The following is a 17,205-nucleotide window of genomic DNA, read 5'->3' as shown; positions in this document are numbered from 1 at the left end:
TGCCCTTTAACCTTAGGAAAATATGGCTCAAGTCTAATGGGAGGCACCTAGTATTATTTTCTGTTAAACAATAAATCTCACTATTTACCAACTCTTAATTAGTGTTTTTGCAGCTTGATTGTATTATGTAATATGTAGGGTCACTGTAACCTTTGCTCCCAGCCTGTAATTTCCTTTTACAACTTTGAGAAACGTGTCTCCTGCTAATGCTATAAATCAGAGGAGCCCTCGTCCAGGAGATAAACATCTGCCAAAGTACTTAGCCAGCTGGTTTCTGCCTGGCATGAAAGATACAAACATTTACAAATATATTTTTAAAGCTCATTTTAAAATACAGGTCTTGATCAGATGCCTCACATAATTATGCAGCTTCCCTATTTCCAGTTTCTGGTCGCTCTGCAACACTCTGTTGTCACATTTTAATAACGCATTATTAACGTTACAAACAAAATGTAATGTGCCCATCTATGTTATGAAAATGATTCCTTAACGTTATAAACCATGAGTGTAGATCTGCAACTAGTCTCACAGAACTGCTAGACTGGAATCTTCAGTAGTATCTTCCTCAGTGCAGCAAATGGAAGTTCTGTATATTTATATAGTTTATAAACAGGATGGATATTCTGTATGAATATCTTTTTAGCCAATATTTTGACTACTGCACATTTGTTTCTGATGAAGCCTCTCACCACTCAAGACCGCTGTGTGTGCAGGGTCTGATAGTACAATCTGTGCCATGTACTTTAAAGAACTGTGTTTAAAACCTTCCCCCAAAGCATTTCTTTTTAAAAAGCCACTTGCAAAGCAGGGCAATATTTGAGAATTCAAAGAGTTTCCACTGTGCAAATCCTCCCCATTCAATATGTGTGTTCAGTTCCCCAGCTGCTCTCACGTGGCTCATTTTTATTTCTTGCCCTGAACTTTGACTCTACGATTTCACACCCTTTTTTCCTTGCCTGGTATGGCTCGATCTTTTCAATAATGTAAGCAACAGATTTATAAGAGCAGCCATTAATCTTTGCCTTCTGTTCTTACAGCCTTCCTTCAGCTGACATCACTCATAGCTAGACACATATTAGTAAGGAATATGCATTTTTCATTTCCTGGGTTTTCAGAAAGTGAAATTGCATCCCCTTGGGTCATAACAAATATATCTGGAGGAACCGTGGTTCTACCTGCTTAAGCAATTTCTCCCCTTAGGATTTCTTGCTTTGAGAAACTGCACAAATCAGGGCAATTTCACACGTTCGTGTGCCTCACCTGCTAAATATAACCCACTGGTAACCTATCACAGGGAAGCACGACACTTCCCCTTTATTTCCCAGGAGGGGTTCTGCTTTTATCACTCCCCACTACCTTGCTTATGGAAGAGTCTGAGCAGGAACCCATTTGTGGCGAGAGAGGAAGTGGGGCAGGAAGCCACTTCTGGTTCCTGATGCTGTCATTTGCCAGCAGTGGGGTGGAGGAAGGCAGAAGCTATAAAAGGGCCTCCCATCCTTTCCACCTCCTTCTTCAGAGGTTGTCACAGCACCTAGACAACCCACCTAGTATGCAGTGTGAAATTGGCTGGTTGGCATAGCGGGGTCCAGTAGGGATTTTTTTTCTTCAGCTGCAAATGGCTTGCAGCTGGGGAAGTTTTTTTGCCAACTCCACACTGTACTACAGGTGTGTGCAGGAAAGGGAAATGGGGAACAGGAAATGGTGTGGCACATTTCAGGTGATTAGTAAGTCCAGCAATTGCACACAGGGCTCTGTGATCCATGGGAAAGGGTATGGATAACCTTTCTGGTGAACTTGAGCCACTCACTCGGAGTTATGTGGCTTGGAGGGGATAGGAACCAGGAACAACTCCCTCCTCACCTTGAAGGTGTGGCAGGGCAAATAGGAGCTGGGATTAAGACCAACTTGACTCGCTCCAGGGTGTAAGCGCAGTGATGGCCAAAGTTAGCCCTCCAGCTGTTTAGGGACTACAATTCCCATAATCCCTGACCACTGGTCCTGTTAGCTAGGGATGATGGGAGTTGTAGTCCCAAAACAGCTGGAGGGCCAAGTTTGGCCATCACTGGAGGAAGGAGGGCAAAGCAGACTCCAAGCACAAGTTCTCCAGGTTAAAACTGACATCCATGTGAAAGTAGTATGCACAGCCTTCTCATACACTCAGCTATGTTCATTCTATATACACTCAGCTATTCATTCTAGCACACCCGATCCTGGCAGCTATAAACCCTATCCCTTTAGTCCCAGTACAGTGGTACCTCGGGTTAAGTACTTAATTCGTTCCGGAAGTCCGTACTTAACCTGAAACTGTTCTTAATCTGAAGCATCATTTTAGCTAATGGGGCCTCCTGCTGCTGCCGTGCACAATTTCTGTTCTCATCCTGAAGCAAAGTTCTTAACCTGAAGCACTATTTCTGGGTTAGCGGAGTCTGTAACCTGAAGCGTATGTAACCTGAGGTACCACTGTAGTGATGTATGGGAGTGAGAGTTGGACCATAAAGAAGGCTGATTGCCGAAGAATTGATGCTTTTGAATTATGGTGCTGGAGGAGACTCTTGAGAGTCCCATGGACTGCAAGAAAATCAAACCTATCCATTCTTAAGGAAATCAGCCCTGAATGCTCACTGGAAGGACAGATCATGAAGCGGAGACTCCAATACTTTGGCCACCTCACGAGAAGAGAAGACTCCTTGGAAAAGACCCTGATGTTGGGAAAGATGGAGGGCACAAGGAGAAGGGGACGACAGAGGACGAGATGGTTGGACAGTGTTCTTGAAGCTACTAACATGAGTTTGACCAAGCTGCGGGAGGCAGTGGAAGACAGGAGTGCCTGGCGTGCTCTGGTCCATGGGGTCACAAAGAGTGGGACACGACTAAACGACTAAACAACAACAGCATGTCATATGCAAAAACTGCAGTCCAGCTAGCATTTAAAATCAGCCTTATCCCCCAGAGATCTTAATAAATTAAGGCATAGAATCTTCCACAACCAACTTAGCAGATCCCTAACATAGATATTAACATCAGCCTAGTCCTAGACATGTACTCACTTACATTTATCCCAATTAGTCTATTTGTAACATGATCCCATCATACTATCTACTAGTAAAGTCAGCTAATAATGCTCTTGGGCCCATACCCGAAAATGTTGGTCAAACCCCCTCCTTTATTAATGAACCCTTTCATTATATCTAATGAACCAACCTGGGCATTGGAGCAACCAACCAACCTGGGCATTGGAGCAATCATAACTGCCGCCAATTACCACTGGCTTCTATGTTGCAAAATATGAGTCAGCAATATCAAAAGCAACACGATGGCCAGAAACAATAACAATGTGAAGAAGAAGAAGAAGAAGAAGAAGAAGAAGAAGAAGAAGAAGAAGAACAGTTGTTGTTTGGATTTGATATCCCGCCTTTCACTCCCTTTAAGGAGTCTCAAAGCCGCTAACAACAACAAACACTCTGTGAGGTGAGTGGGGCTGAGAGACTTCAAAGAAGCGTGACTGGCCCAAGGTCACCCAGCAGCTGCATGTGGAGGAGTGGAGACTTCGAACCCGGTTTCCCAGATTACGAGACTACCGCTCTTAACCACTACACCACACTAGCTTTATGGAATAATTCAAAACATCAAAATTAACAAACTGAAGTCTCTGAAAGTCTTTAAATGAATCACGGTGCCAGACTTTACCTGGTGGAGAGCAAGCTGTGAAGCTTTGTATAATCAGCAAATGTCCAGTTCTGATGCCCAACTCTGAACTCTGCTGAACAGTGTTTCCGGATAACAACTACTGTTTTGTTGAATTCTTCATCAGCCAATTAGTTCAACACTTGTAAGTAGAAAGATATGTAATTTCTTCATTAACCAATCTTTTTTTGAATAGATATAATGTAAAATACTTTGGAACAGTGCTCATGCGATTATGTAGTCACTGTATTCATTTAAGGACTTTCAGAGACTTCAGTTTGTTAGTTTTGATGTTTTGAATTATTCCATAAAGTTGTTCACATTGTTATTGTTTCTGGCCATCGTGTTGCTTTTGCTATTACTGGCCACTGGCTTCTAGCCTTAATTGGACGAGAACTAAACATCTTAGCCATCACCCCAATTTTAGCCAAACAACACCACCCACAAGCTACCGAAGCCGTGACAAAATGCTTTCTTATTCAAGCAACAGCCTTGGCCATTATCCTATTCTCAAACACCCTTAATGCGAGAATGGACCCCAATTGCTTGCAAGCACCCACCCAACCCAGACCAGATCTAGCAGAGTTGATGACAACAACACTCAGGCTGGCAAGCCAACTCCTGCTATGTGGATCTTGCCCCAGACAGCTGCCTTGATAGCTGTTAGAATCATAACAGGCTTGGTGGAGTTGCCCTCCTTCCTCACTGATGTCCTGGTTTGAATCCTGCCTGGACCCAAAGTGTAATACATCCTGCCTGGCTCTGCTTCCTAGAAATCATATCCGAGTGCAGGTTTCTGCAGTACCAGGTAGGGGGTAGCAGTTAGCCAAGAAGTGATTGCATTCTTAGGTTGCTGCTAGTGAAGGAATCCTTCCTTTTCTCTTTACAGTTGCAGTGCTCTGCTTCTGCTCCTCGCCTGTTGTCGGTCCTTTGTTCCAGGCACAGTCAGGCCTTAGGCTGAGTCTGCTTGTTCATTTTCTTTCCAGCTTTACTGTTGTTATTTTCCCCTGTATGAAAATATAATAAAATCAATCCTACGGAAGCTATTCCATACGCAGAGCTGCCGCATTATGTGGTTTTAATGACATTTAAAGGCGGTGAAAGCGGCAAGCTCAAATCTGGAGGTAGGAAGGTGTGTTATTGCAGAAATTGGTTAAAGTTGCTTCTCAGATTTCTAGGGCAACTAGAAATTTATTTTGCTTTTGTTTGAAACTCAGACAGGAAACGTTTACAAGGAGACTGGAGTAAAGTATATAGGAAGTCCCCATATACCAAGTTGGACCATTTATCCATCTAGTGTAGTATTGTCTACACTGACTGGCAACAGCTCTCTGAAGTTTCTGGCAGGGGGTCCCACCAGCCCTCCTTGGAGAGACAAAGGATTGAACCTGAGACCTTCTGCATGTAGGTTTCTAGCCTCGTATAACTCTAGCATGTTTGAATCTAGTTAGTGCACGAAGGAGTTAAACCATAGAGTACACTGTCCTGCCAGGCTTATCCTACATCACTTCCCACCTTGAGAGCAATTGGGTCACCAAGCCTTTGTCATCTCTCTCTCTCTCTCCATGTGGATTTTGGTATCTCTGAGTCGGTTGCTCCAGCACATTGCTTTAACTAGCCTCTTTTGTTTCAGATCAGAATGGAATCTGAAACTAGCCTTTCTCCATACCCATCGTTTAGAAACTATTACCTTTTGTAACTAAGCAACATTTTGACTGCCTGTGCATGTTTTCTGACTGCTGTAATTAAAGGCACATTAATCTGACTTTTGAAGAGTTTTGTAAGTAAACAATTTTTTGACTTGCCAAACATGTGGTCTATCTCTATGCTAGGGAAGTGAGATAGCTTGGAAAGAACTTTAAATGGGGACATTTTTGGGACTCATATGAATGGGAAAAGATGAATGGGAAAAGATAAATGAATCCATTACATTAGGGAAAATCGCTTTGCAAAAATGTATATTAGAAGAATTTTGCGTGGGAATCTGATTGGTCACTGTGATAACAGGGTGCTGGACGAGATAAGCCTTTGGTCCTATCCAGCAAGGCTTTATATAAATATACTGCATATATAAATTCTCATGAAATGAATTGACAGAGTAAGCAGATTTCTATGTGGCTCTGATGATTTCGGCTATGCCATCCACAAATCCTGCAGTCTGTTAGTTATATGACATATAACCTGTCTGTTTGAAGGAGGCAGTGGTAAAACCACTCCTTAAGAAACCTTCCTTGGATTCAGAAAACGTAACTAACTACCAGAGCCAGTTGCTAATCTCCCTTTCCTGAGTAAGGTTCTGGAGTGAGTGGTCATAGACCGATCTAGGTGCTTTTGGAAGAAACCAATGTTCTGGACCCATTTCAATTGGGGTTTAGGCCCGGTTTTGGCACAGAAACTGCTTTGATCACCTTGTATGATGACCTCTGTTGAGAGAGAGATACGGGAAACATGTCCCTGTTAATTCTTCTTGACCTCTCAGTGGCTATTGATACCATTGACCACGGTATCCTTCTGGAGCAACTGTCCAAACTAGTGGCGGGTGACACCACTTTGTGGTGGTTCCAGTCCTACTTGGATGGTCATTCCCAGAGGGTGTTGCTTGGGGAATGCTTTTCAGCCCCATAGAACCTTCACTGTGGGTTTCCACAGAGCTCAATCCTATCCCCTACATTGTTTAATATCTACATGAAACTGCTGGGTGGGGTTATCCAGAGCTTTAGAGTACATTGTCAGCAGTATTCTGATGACACTCAGCTCTATTTCTCCTTTAGCCCTGCAGGTGAGGCAATGGACTGGATGAGAGCCAACAAACTGAAACTCAATCCAAAGAAGACTGAGGCACTGTTAGTGGGTGGTTCCCTAGACGAGATGGGTGGGAGATCACTTGCTCTTGATGGGGTTACACTTTCTCTGAAGGAGCAGGTACCTAGCTTGGGGGTACTCCTGGATCCTTTGCTGTCACTCAAGGCTCAGGTGGCCTCAGTGGCCTGGAGTGCCTTCCGTCAGCTTTGGCTGGTGGCCCAGCTACACCCCTATCTGGACAGGGGTAGCCTGTCTATGCTCTGGTTGTCTATGCTCTGGTAATCTCAAGATTAGATTACTGCAATGTGTTATACATAGGGCGGTCTCTGAAGATGGTTCAGAAACTTCAGCTAGTGCAGAATTCAGCGGCCAGGTTGCTCACTGGAGCAAGACAGGTTGAGCATATTACACCAATCCTGGTCCAACTGCACCGGCTACCAATTAGTTTCTGGGCCCAATTCGAAGTGCTGCTTTTGACCTCTAAAATCTTAAACGGCTCAGGACTGCTATACCTCAAGGATGCCTCTTTCCATATGAACCTACCTGGACCCTGAGATCATCTTCTGAGGCCCTCCTTTGTGTGTCTCCTCCTCGAGAGGGTAGCAACATGAGAGAGGGGCCTTCTTTGCAGTCGTTCCCTGTCTGTGGAATGTTCTCTCCAGGGAAGTTCACCTGGCACCTTCATTATACACCTTTAGGCACCAGGCAAAAAACTTTCCTTTTGAAACCAGGCCTTTGGTTGATTTTATTGACATCCTATGGTCTTTTAAAATGTGTGGCTTTTTTGTTTTTTAAAATAATATTTATTACTTTTCCAGCAATTTAAACACAACAAAAAAAAGAACAATTCAGTACTGTCAGGGAACTGACATCAGAGGCACGGGAGAAGGAGAGGGTCTCTGATTCTGCAGGAGAAGGTCCCAGCGCTAGGGGGAGACTCAGCTGGGAAGAAGGGGAAGGGAATAGGTGTAACACCAGGGATCCAGGAGAGCAATGGGACAGGGAGGTGCAGGGGCTCCAGGACTCTTCGTTGGAAGTTAGTGAGGAGAGCCCAGGCACCCCGCTGCCCACGCCCACCCTGCGCAGGAGACTCCTGCGCAGTGAGAGGCGGAGACGATTGGGCGTCAAACAACTCTTATGTTGGCAGCGCTTTAAGAAACGCCCACAGACAGATTCTACGAGTGACTAAGGGCAGCCACGCTGAGATGGGCTGTGCAGTCCGGAGGGTTTAACCAGGCAAACTAATGCTCAAACTGAGCAGGATTACGCACGAGTAACTTCCAACCACTACAAGTACAATACAAAAACACTACATAACACTAACACATTAAACTAACAAAATAAAACAAAAAACACATCAAACAACATCAAACAACATCAAATCAACATCAAACAATTTCAATATCTTATCTTTCATTCACTTATTTCAACGACCTCCTCACACCTCCCTTTTTGTATTCCACTTCTGCTAATTGTTTCAGCAATTCCTTTCCATCTTCCTCTGTTTTCTATCCTATAATTATCTTAACACATTCTAACCTTATTTTTTCCTTTAATACTCTATTAATTTTATACTTAGTTCCTTATAACATTTCTACTAAAGCCATGTAACTTCATTCCAACATTTTTCTAACGTTCATTAATTTTACAATATTTCTGTAAATAGTCTTTAAACTTTTTCCAATCTTCTTCCACCGACTCTTCTCCCTGGTCTTGGATTCTGCCAGTCATTTCCGCCAGTTCCATATTGTCCATCAACTTCATCTGCCATTCTTCCCAGGTGGGTAAATCTTGTGTCTTCCTAAAATGTGGGGGTTTTTTTGGGCGGGGGTTATTGGGTTGTTGTTTTTATTTTGATTATGTATTTTGTGGTTTTATTTCGATTTTATTCTGAGAACTGTTCTAAGACCTCTGGGTATAGGGTAATATATAAATTCAATCAATAATCATAATAGTAATATAATTGGCTGTTCTTAGATACAGTGGATGCTCGGGTTGTGAATGTGATCCGTGCGGGAAGCACGTTCGCAACCTGCAGTGTCCGCAACCCACAGCACCACGTCTGTGCATGCGCCGGTCATGATTTGGCACTTCTGCGCATGCACCAAAACCTGGAAGGCATGGTGCACAACCCGAAATCGCGCAACCCAAAGCATCTATAACCCGACGTATGACTGTATTGATTTTATTTTGATAGCAAATACCAAAGTTGGTTGGTATTTCCCTTTGGGCAACTGGTTGGAAAGAAAACAAAGTAAGAAGAAAGAAAGAAAGAAAGAAAGAAAGAAAGAGAGAGAGAGAGAGAGAGAGAGAGTGAGTACCCAAGAACATCTTTTACCCCTCTGCACATCCAGACTTTCCATTATGTGGTATTGCATCAGTGGCAGGTCAGCACAAAGAAAGCAGAATGTTGGCAAGATAGATGAGATGCAGCCCAAGAGCTACTTCATTATCAGAGTTACTGTCATTTTTCATCTGGACAAGGGAAAACAGCCCTCTTCTGTTTTATCTGCAGTTTTCTTTAGAATTTAAGAGTTTTTATGACTCTTGTGTTGGTCTTTCCCCAAGCACTGGAAAGTTCAAGGCAACCTTTGTGTGGAAAGTAGAGGTGGGTGCAGCAGTCAATTTTGGTTTCTCAGTTTCTCATTTTTCCACCCTTGAGTTCAGTTCTCAGCATTTCCACATCAGTTTGCCATTTTTCTTTTGAGTCCTCATGAAAATTCATCTGCATTTAGGTGCCCGTTTCTCCCAATTTGCACATTTTTTGCTAAGCAACCCCCCCCCCATATAAATAATTTGCATGTGTTCGTTTCACTCATATATGCATTTTAATGCACATTTTTATCCCAGTGGTTGGAGAACAGCATTGCAAAATTTGGAGAAGTGCCCGTTTCGAAGGATGTCTGTGTTTTTGGAAAGTTCAGCTGAGGAAGGTTTGCCATGAAATGAAAATCAGATCAGGTTTATCCCCCATCCCTGGTGGAAAGTTTCCTTCAGAATGGACGACGCCGATGAAACTGGTAACTTCTCGTAGAATTCTCTCAAAATGTTCAGGCTGGGAGGAGATGATAAGCATAAGAACATAAGACGGATGACTTGCAGGATCAGACCAATGGCACACCTAGCCTGGTACTCTATTCTCACAGACGCCAAGCAAATACCTGTGCGAAGCTCATAAGTAGGGCCTCAGAGTGACAGCACTCTGTCCCGCCCCCTGCAATTTCCAGCAACTGGTATTCAGAAGCATAATGGCAGTAGAGGTAGAATTTAGTCTTTGTGTCCAGTAGCCGTGGATGCAATCCAGAAGCAAGTCTGGCTGGATAACTGTTGTTGTTGTTTAATCATTTAGTCGTGTCCGACTCTTCGTGACCCCATGGACTAGAGCACGCCAGGCACTCCTGTCTTCCACTGCCTCCCGCAGTTTGGTCAAACTCATGCTGGTAGCTTTGAGAACACTGTCCAACCATCTCGTCCTCTGTCATCCCCTTCTCCTTGTGCCCTCCATCTTTCCCAACATCAGGGTCTTTTCCAGGGAGTCTTCTCTTCTCATGAGGTGGCCAAAGTATTGGAGCCTCAGCTTCATGATCTGTTCTTCCAGGGAGCACTCAGGGCTGACTTCCTTCAGAATGGATAGGTTTGATCTTCTTGCAGTCCATGGGACTCTCAAGAGTCTCCTCCAGCACCATAATTCAAAAGCACCAATTCTTCGGCAATCAGCCTTCTTTATGGTCCAGCTCTCATTTCCATACATCACTACTGGGAAAACCATAGCTTTAACTATATGGATGTTTGTTGGCAAGGTGATGTCTCTGCTTTTTAGGCTGCACAATAAATCCTATATATACAGGTTTTTGAACTTATTCTATGAGTGTGGCACCTTCTGTTGCTAAAATGGTCCCATCTATGCATAAGGGGAGCGAGCAGACTTGGGGAAACCCCAAGATTTGCAGAGGTAGAAAAACAAAATAAAGGGTGGGGGAACAACCCAAATTGGGAGTGGGAATCAGAGACAGTAAACAGCTCAGTGGCCACAGAATGCTGGATTATGGGGTGGGGTGAAAAACAGGGAGAGGCAGAATGGATAGCTGGGACACAGAATGGGAGAAGTTCACACTGCAACAATTTGCTGCAGATCCCACTTGTCCAATGACGAACAAAAGAACGTGAGAGCACTAAGAAGAGATAGCTATCTATGATGTAATACGTTTTGAACTGATTTGAGATGATAGCAATAACATGCATTGGCAGAAAAGAATGGTAATTAGATTTATGGAGTAGATGGGAAGTCAGATTTAAAAGGAAGAGACCATTACAGTTTATGGATTATGGAATTTATATTAATTCTTTATGTAATGTGTGGCTGCTGATATTCTTATTATGGTGTAATATGTCTTGTTGTTGTTGTTGTTGTTGTTGTTGTTGTTGTTGTTGTTGTTGTTGTTATGTGTTGAGCAAATAAAATTAAAAAAATTAAAAAGGGAAAAAAGGAAAAGAGAAGAGATAGCTATCAAGTGCTGCTAAGAAATGTAAATGCAGCCAGCAGTTGAGGGCATCAATTCAAGCTTTACTTTTGATTGATTTGAGTACCCATTTCCAGGTAGCTGTGTTTCCTACCCAGGGGTTGGGCCCAGAAACTTCCCAAGGAACACAGGCTGGGCTTTTCTTGTGGTGTTTTGGGAAATTATGGGTCACAGAAGGCTCAACTTTTGGTTGCTCCAAGACTAGTAGACCTAGATCTACAGGAACTGAGAACTTCAGCCAATAAAACTTTTTCTCCTATAAATTAGGGAATCACCACAGCTGTATATCTGTATACATTAACCCCCTGAAATTCTACGACAGCATTAACTCTGGCTTGCTTCAATGTGCTGCCATCAGGACTGCTAAATAGATGAATTAATAAGTCCTGGACTAATTAATGGACACGTTTGTGTCGACATACAGCAGTAGAATTTGTTGAACAGGTCCTCCTACACTGTAATCCGTATAGTGAATGTAGAGAAAGATTAATTCTCCCTCTAAAGACAGTTATATCTCCTGCAAACTTGGTGCTCATTTGTTTAAAGAATGTGTCCTTTTGTGCCACTAAGAGGGCTACCAGGTTTTTTTCTGACCTCGATGCTGATCAGGACAAAATCATTGTGCTTGCTTAATTGCATAATTATTTGTATTTGCCCCTCAACGTGCCTTTTATCATTGTATTGAATTTTACTGGTCTGTGACCATAATAAATCGCTTGCTTGCTGCTTGTCTTCTATTGGCCCATCAGTTAAAAATCAGTAGTGTCTGGAAGTCAGTGCCAGGGTCTGAACAGGCATTGATGTTTAGAGCTAGAATGGCAAAAGGTTATTTGCAATTAACTCAACCCAATCTTGAGTGCTCACTGGGAGGACAGATCCTGAAGCTGAGGCTCCAACACTTTGGCCACCTCATGAGAAGAGAAGACTCCCTGGAAAAGACCCTGATGCTGGGAAAGATGGAGGGCACAAGGAGACAGAGGACAAGATGATTGAACAGTGTTCTTGAAGCTACCAGCATGAGTTTGACCAAACTACGGGAGGCAGTGAAAGACAGGAGTGCCTGGTGTGCTCTGGTCCATGGGGTCACGAAGAGTCGGACACGACTAAGCGACTAAAACAACAACAACATCAACAACCCAATCTGTCACTCCAGATTCTGCTCTGGCTTCACCCCTGAATCAGCAAGATCTCTCCCTATCTTTAGTTATGCCTCCTTTCCCTGTCTGGCATTTTTTTTTAAACAAACAAACAAACAAACAAGCAGACAAGCAAGCAAGCAAGCAAGCAAGCAAGCAAACAAACAAACCAAAGTGACCAACTCCAGCCCCCAGGTGGACTTAATGCAAGGTCCAAAGTCCAAGATCCTAAAAGTTATATTTCCCCACCTCCCTTTGCTCTTCTTGCAGGTCTGCTTGACAGGAACAGGAAAGCTTTTCCTGGGTTGTACCAGTGTGAGCCAGTGTGGTGTACGTCCATCAGGAAAGCCTGCCAAAGGCCCATCTGGTCCAGCATCTGGTGCTCATAGTGGTCAACCAGATTCCCCCAAGAAGCCTGCAAGAAACACCTGAGAGAAACATCACTCTGCAATTCCTGACAACTAGTATTGCAAGGCCTTCTGTCTCTGACAGTGGAGGTCGAACATAGTCATTGTGGCTAGAAGCCACTGAGAGCCTTACCCTCCACAAATTTGTCTAACCCTCTTTCAAGCCACCCAAGTTGGTGGCCATCACTGCTACAGCTTATGGGAGTAAATGCCAGAGTTTAACAATGCTCTACCTGATGATGTACTTTCTTTTGTTTTTCCTGAATCTTCCAACATTCAGCTTCACTGAATGCTGCAAACAAAACAAAACAAAACAAAACAACAACAACAACAACAACAACAAATTTGTTATTTATATGCCACCCATCTGCCTGGGTTGCCCCAGCCATTTTGGGCAGCTTCCAACAAATTGAAACATCAAGCACAGCAAAACAAACATTAAAAACTTCAGATGTCTTCAAAAAGTCAAGATAGTTGTTTATTTCCTTGATATCCAATGGGAGGGCTTTGCACAGGGTGGGTGCCACTACCGAGAAGGCCCTCTGCCTGGTTCCCTGTAACTTGGCTTCTCGCAGTGAGGGAAGCAGCAGAAGGCCCTCGGCGATGGACTCAGTAGAACGATGGGGGTGGAGACACTCCTTCAGGTATAAAGCATCAAATGGATAAACAGGTAGATTGGTCTAGCGATTCTATCCTGTTTCTATCCTCATTCCATCTGTTCCTCCATACTTCTGTGCTCTGTTTCATGAATGGGGTTGTTGAGCTAGAAGCCCAAGAGCTGAGCCTTTCAATACCCTTTCATCACAGAATCTCATTGTAAAGAAGCAATCCAGATCGTGGCTGTATATTTGGTGGGAGCAGCCAAATGAAATAAAGAACAAGCGTTGATCAAGGACTCCAATGGTGACCCCATGGTGTGTGGAAGTGAAGTTAAATAACGGTACCCATGTCTACCATTTACTTTCCTGAGATACATTTTGCATTGTGAATATTTCTTTGTCAGTTTGAAGGAGGGCTGGGGAGATGAAGTGGTTTGTTTTCTCCTCTTCTCCTAAACCGTTAGTCATGCAATTCCTCTTTTTAAACGATAGCTCATTTCATCGTCTCTGCCTGGCTGAACCTTCTGTTCTCCAAACTCCACCCTCTCCGATAGACGCTGAGCAGCTTACAAATTGGCAACGAGTTAAATGTCTCAGAGACTGACGGCAGCCGCTGAGTTTAACGCCTGAACCACAGGCCTGCTGCTGGCTCTCCAACAGCACAAATCTTGTAATCAGCACGTGCCTCACATTCGCTATGGCGGGCATTTAAGTGGGACGTGGCTGAACCATGAGAATCAAGATTTAAGCCATTCTGTTGCTATTGGGATGGGGTTCTTTGGCAGCTTGCTACCTGCTTCTTTCTTTCTTTTTTACCCTCCAGCTTCGCATCCCATTCAAGTCAACAAGGTGAATCCTGTAGAATGGTAGTTCATACTTGCATGGCGTCCCCTGACGACTGCAGCTTCACATGGCAGCTTTCATGTTTGTATAAGGACCAGTCATAGGTGTGATTGGGGAAAGGTAGCTTAGGAGCAAAGTATCTGCTTTGCAGGCAGAAGGTCCCGGGTTCAAGTCTTGGCTTCTCTAGGTAGGGCTGGGAATGTCTGAAATCGGAGAGAATTGCTACCAGTTGAGCTTGGTGGACTGATTGTCTGCTCACTATAAGGCAGCGTCTTATGTTTCTATGTAACTTTTTTAGGCTGGTAGATCTTATGCTTATCCTGTTCTCACAGTGGCCACCCAGACGCCTATAAGAAGCCCTCTAGCAGGACAACAATGCAACAGCACTTTTCCCACTTGCAAAGCCCATCCATTGGTATTCAGATGTGACTGGGCTCCAGAGGCGGATTTGGGTTCCGTCGCACTGGGAGCTAACTCTAGAGGGCGCTGCAGGGTTCTAGAACATCGTGAACTGAGCAGCATGGAAGATGAGAAGCAGGGGTGTGTCAAATTTTGGCTTTGTGCAGGGCACCACTGAAATTTTAGTGACCAAAGTCTGCCACTGTGGACTCCCTCAGAGGGTACCGGACTCTCCTACATTGTAGGTATTTAAACAGAGGTTGGATAGTCATCTGTCATGGATTCTTTAGCTGTAATTCCTTCATTGTAGGGGTTGGACTAGATGATCCTTGGAGTCCTTTCCAATTCTAAGATACTACAAATGTGTAGACTCTCGGAGTGGCTGAACCCAGGTACAGACAGCTTGTACCCAGGTACAAGGTAATCTGTGAAACACTGCACCCTCACCCCCGTGATGTGAGAATTGGGACCTCACAATGAAGGTTGGGAATAATAATAATAATTATAATAATAATAGTAATAATAGAACTTATGTTAGGAATGCAATTACTATATAGCTGCAAGGGTAACTGTCACAAATAACGTTTGTTTGTTTGTTTGTTTGTTTGTTTGTTTGTTTGTTTTAATATACCACCCTTCATCCAAAAATCTCAGGGTGGTTCACAAGATAAAAATACAGGATAGAAGCACCAAAAAAACCCCTAATAATCCCCTCCCACAAACACATGTAAAGGCTATAGTTAAAAAATGAGGGTGACGCTGTGGTCTAAACCACAGAGCCTCTTGGGCTTGCCGATCAGAAGGTCAGTGGTTTGAATCCGTGTGACAGGGTGAGCTCCTGTTGCTCTGTCGCAGCTCCTGCCAACCTAGCAGTTTGAAAGCATGCTAGTAGAAGTAGATAAATAGGTAATGCTGCGGCAGGAAGGTAGATGGCATTTCCGTGTGCTCTGGCTTCTGTCACGGTGTCCCGTTGTGCCAGAAGTGATTTAGTTATTCTGGTCACATGACCTGGAAAGCTGTCTCTGGACAAACGCCAGCTCCCTCGACCTGAAAGCGAGATGAGTGCGGCACCCCATAGTTGCCTTTGACTGGACTTAACTGTCCAGGGGTTCTTTACCTTTTACCTAAAGGCTATAGAATATTAATTAGCCAAACGCTGGGTTGAAGAACATTTTTGCTCAGTGCCTAAAGGCGTATAATGAACCTGACTTTAAACAGAGTAAAGTCCATTTGCGGGATCTGATTTCTTTCCGCAGGGCCTGCAAGACAGAGCTCTTCCGCCTGGCCTTCCGTTTGGACTCAGTCTGACCCTTATGTTTCCCTCCCTTTATGTGATCTATGGGCTGCTTTTAAAATGAGGCTGCATTTTAAATTGTATTTTAACCTGTATTTTAAATTGTTTTGTCTTCTTCTTCCCCTATTATGTTTTTACTGTAATTTTTATGGGTGTTAGCCACCCTGAGCCTAGCTCTGGCTGGGGAGGGCGGGGTATAAATAAAATTTGTTGCTGTTGTTGTTGTTCTTATATCAAGCTCAGGTTTCTCCTTAGCTGTAACTCCCATAAGTAATGTAAGCCACTCTGTGTTCCTAGGATGTAGGGTAGCATATAAGTTCAATCAATCAATCAATCAATCAATCAATAAAAATATACGAAATCAATAGAAAGGGAAAGGAACAGAAACTACCTTGACCCACAACTTGCTTTAGTGTCATAGTTTGCAGCTAGACTGGCCTGAGGAACAACTGAGAATCAAGCTTTGCAGGGGCAGTTTGTTCTCTGGCCACCCTCCCAATCTGCCGAAAAGTGTCGCCTGAAGCTGCCTCTTCTTTAAATTCACTATAGGGCGAGATTTATGCAGGGCTAAGGCTGGTATAGGGAAAGGAAGGAATGAGTGTGGAACTGTATATAATTTGTTGCCTAGCAACCCCACCAGCACACCCCCTAATTCTTTCTCGTTGATGCGGCAGGAAGCAACAGGGAAATTAAGGCCCTTTCCGCGTTGTCCCTCCAGTTCCCTTCCCATTAATTAACCTCCGTGATCTTGCCAGCATGAAAGAGGATCTAGAGTTCAGGCTTGTGTACAATTTACTGGCGTTTTACACATACGCCTTAACTCCGAGATGGGGAACCTGTCGCCTTCCAGATGTTGTTGAACTAGAACTCCCATCCCTCCTGACCACTGGCCATTTTGACTGGGGTTGATGCAATACAACATCTGGAGGGCCAAAGTTTCCTCACCTGCAAATTAACATAAGCCTGATATTAACCTTACTTTACCGCAAGTCCGTTTGTCTGATTAAGAAAACTCTGGAGAAAATTAGTGATGGTTTCCTCCTTAATTATAAGAATTAAGATATGCAGGTTTCTGGTGCATTTTTGAGATTGAGCTTTCAGGCACTTTAACTGTTGAGTTGCATGCTTTTTGCCTATAGGTGTTTTCTTAAAAACAACAACACCCCACCACCCATTCATAGATATTTGTTTAGGAGGCGATCCTATGGCAAGATCCTTTGGGATGAGCAGCTTAGGATGCACTGGGATCCCTGGCTCAGCTGCCTGATTTCAGGCTCAGACAGGCTCAGTTGGCATTAAGTTGACCAAGGTCTGCTGAAGGTAAAAAGGTAAAGGTAAAGGGACCCCTGACCATTAAGGCCAGTCGTGACCGACTCTGGGGTTGTGGCGCTCATCTCGCTTTATTGGCCGAGGGAGCCAGCGTACAGCTTCCGGGTCATGTGGCCAGCATGACTAAGCCGCTTCTGGCGAACCAGAGCAGCGCATGGAAACGTCGTTTACCTTTCCACCGGAGCGGTACCT

The 17,205-nt window shown here is 43.9% G+C and overlaps 1 long non-coding RNA gene across 1 annotated transcript; it reads right to left on the bottom strand.

Annotated features, from left to right (window-relative positions):
• Nucleotides 1–4,137: 4,137 nt before the first annotated feature.
• Nucleotides 4,138–16,573, bottom strand: LOC310705414. Its single transcript, XR_014525253.1, has 2 exons — nt 16,076–16,573; nt 4,138–4,691 (listed from the first exon to the last, which is right to left on the bottom strand). It is a non-coding gene; the product is annotated as an uncharacterized lncRNA (long non-coding RNA).
• Nucleotides 16,574–17,205: the final 632 nt, after the last annotated feature.

The sequence above is a fragment of the Podarcis liolepis genome (genome assembly GCF_965112155.1).
Source record: "Podarcis liolepis genome assembly, chromosome: 4".
In the NCBI taxonomy this organism is placed as follows: Eukaryota; Metazoa; Chordata; class Lepidosauria; order Squamata; family Lacertidae; genus Podarcis; species Podarcis liolepis.
Note: the sequence above shows the minus strand (reverse complement) of the source record. Positions and strands in the feature narration are given on the sequence as shown.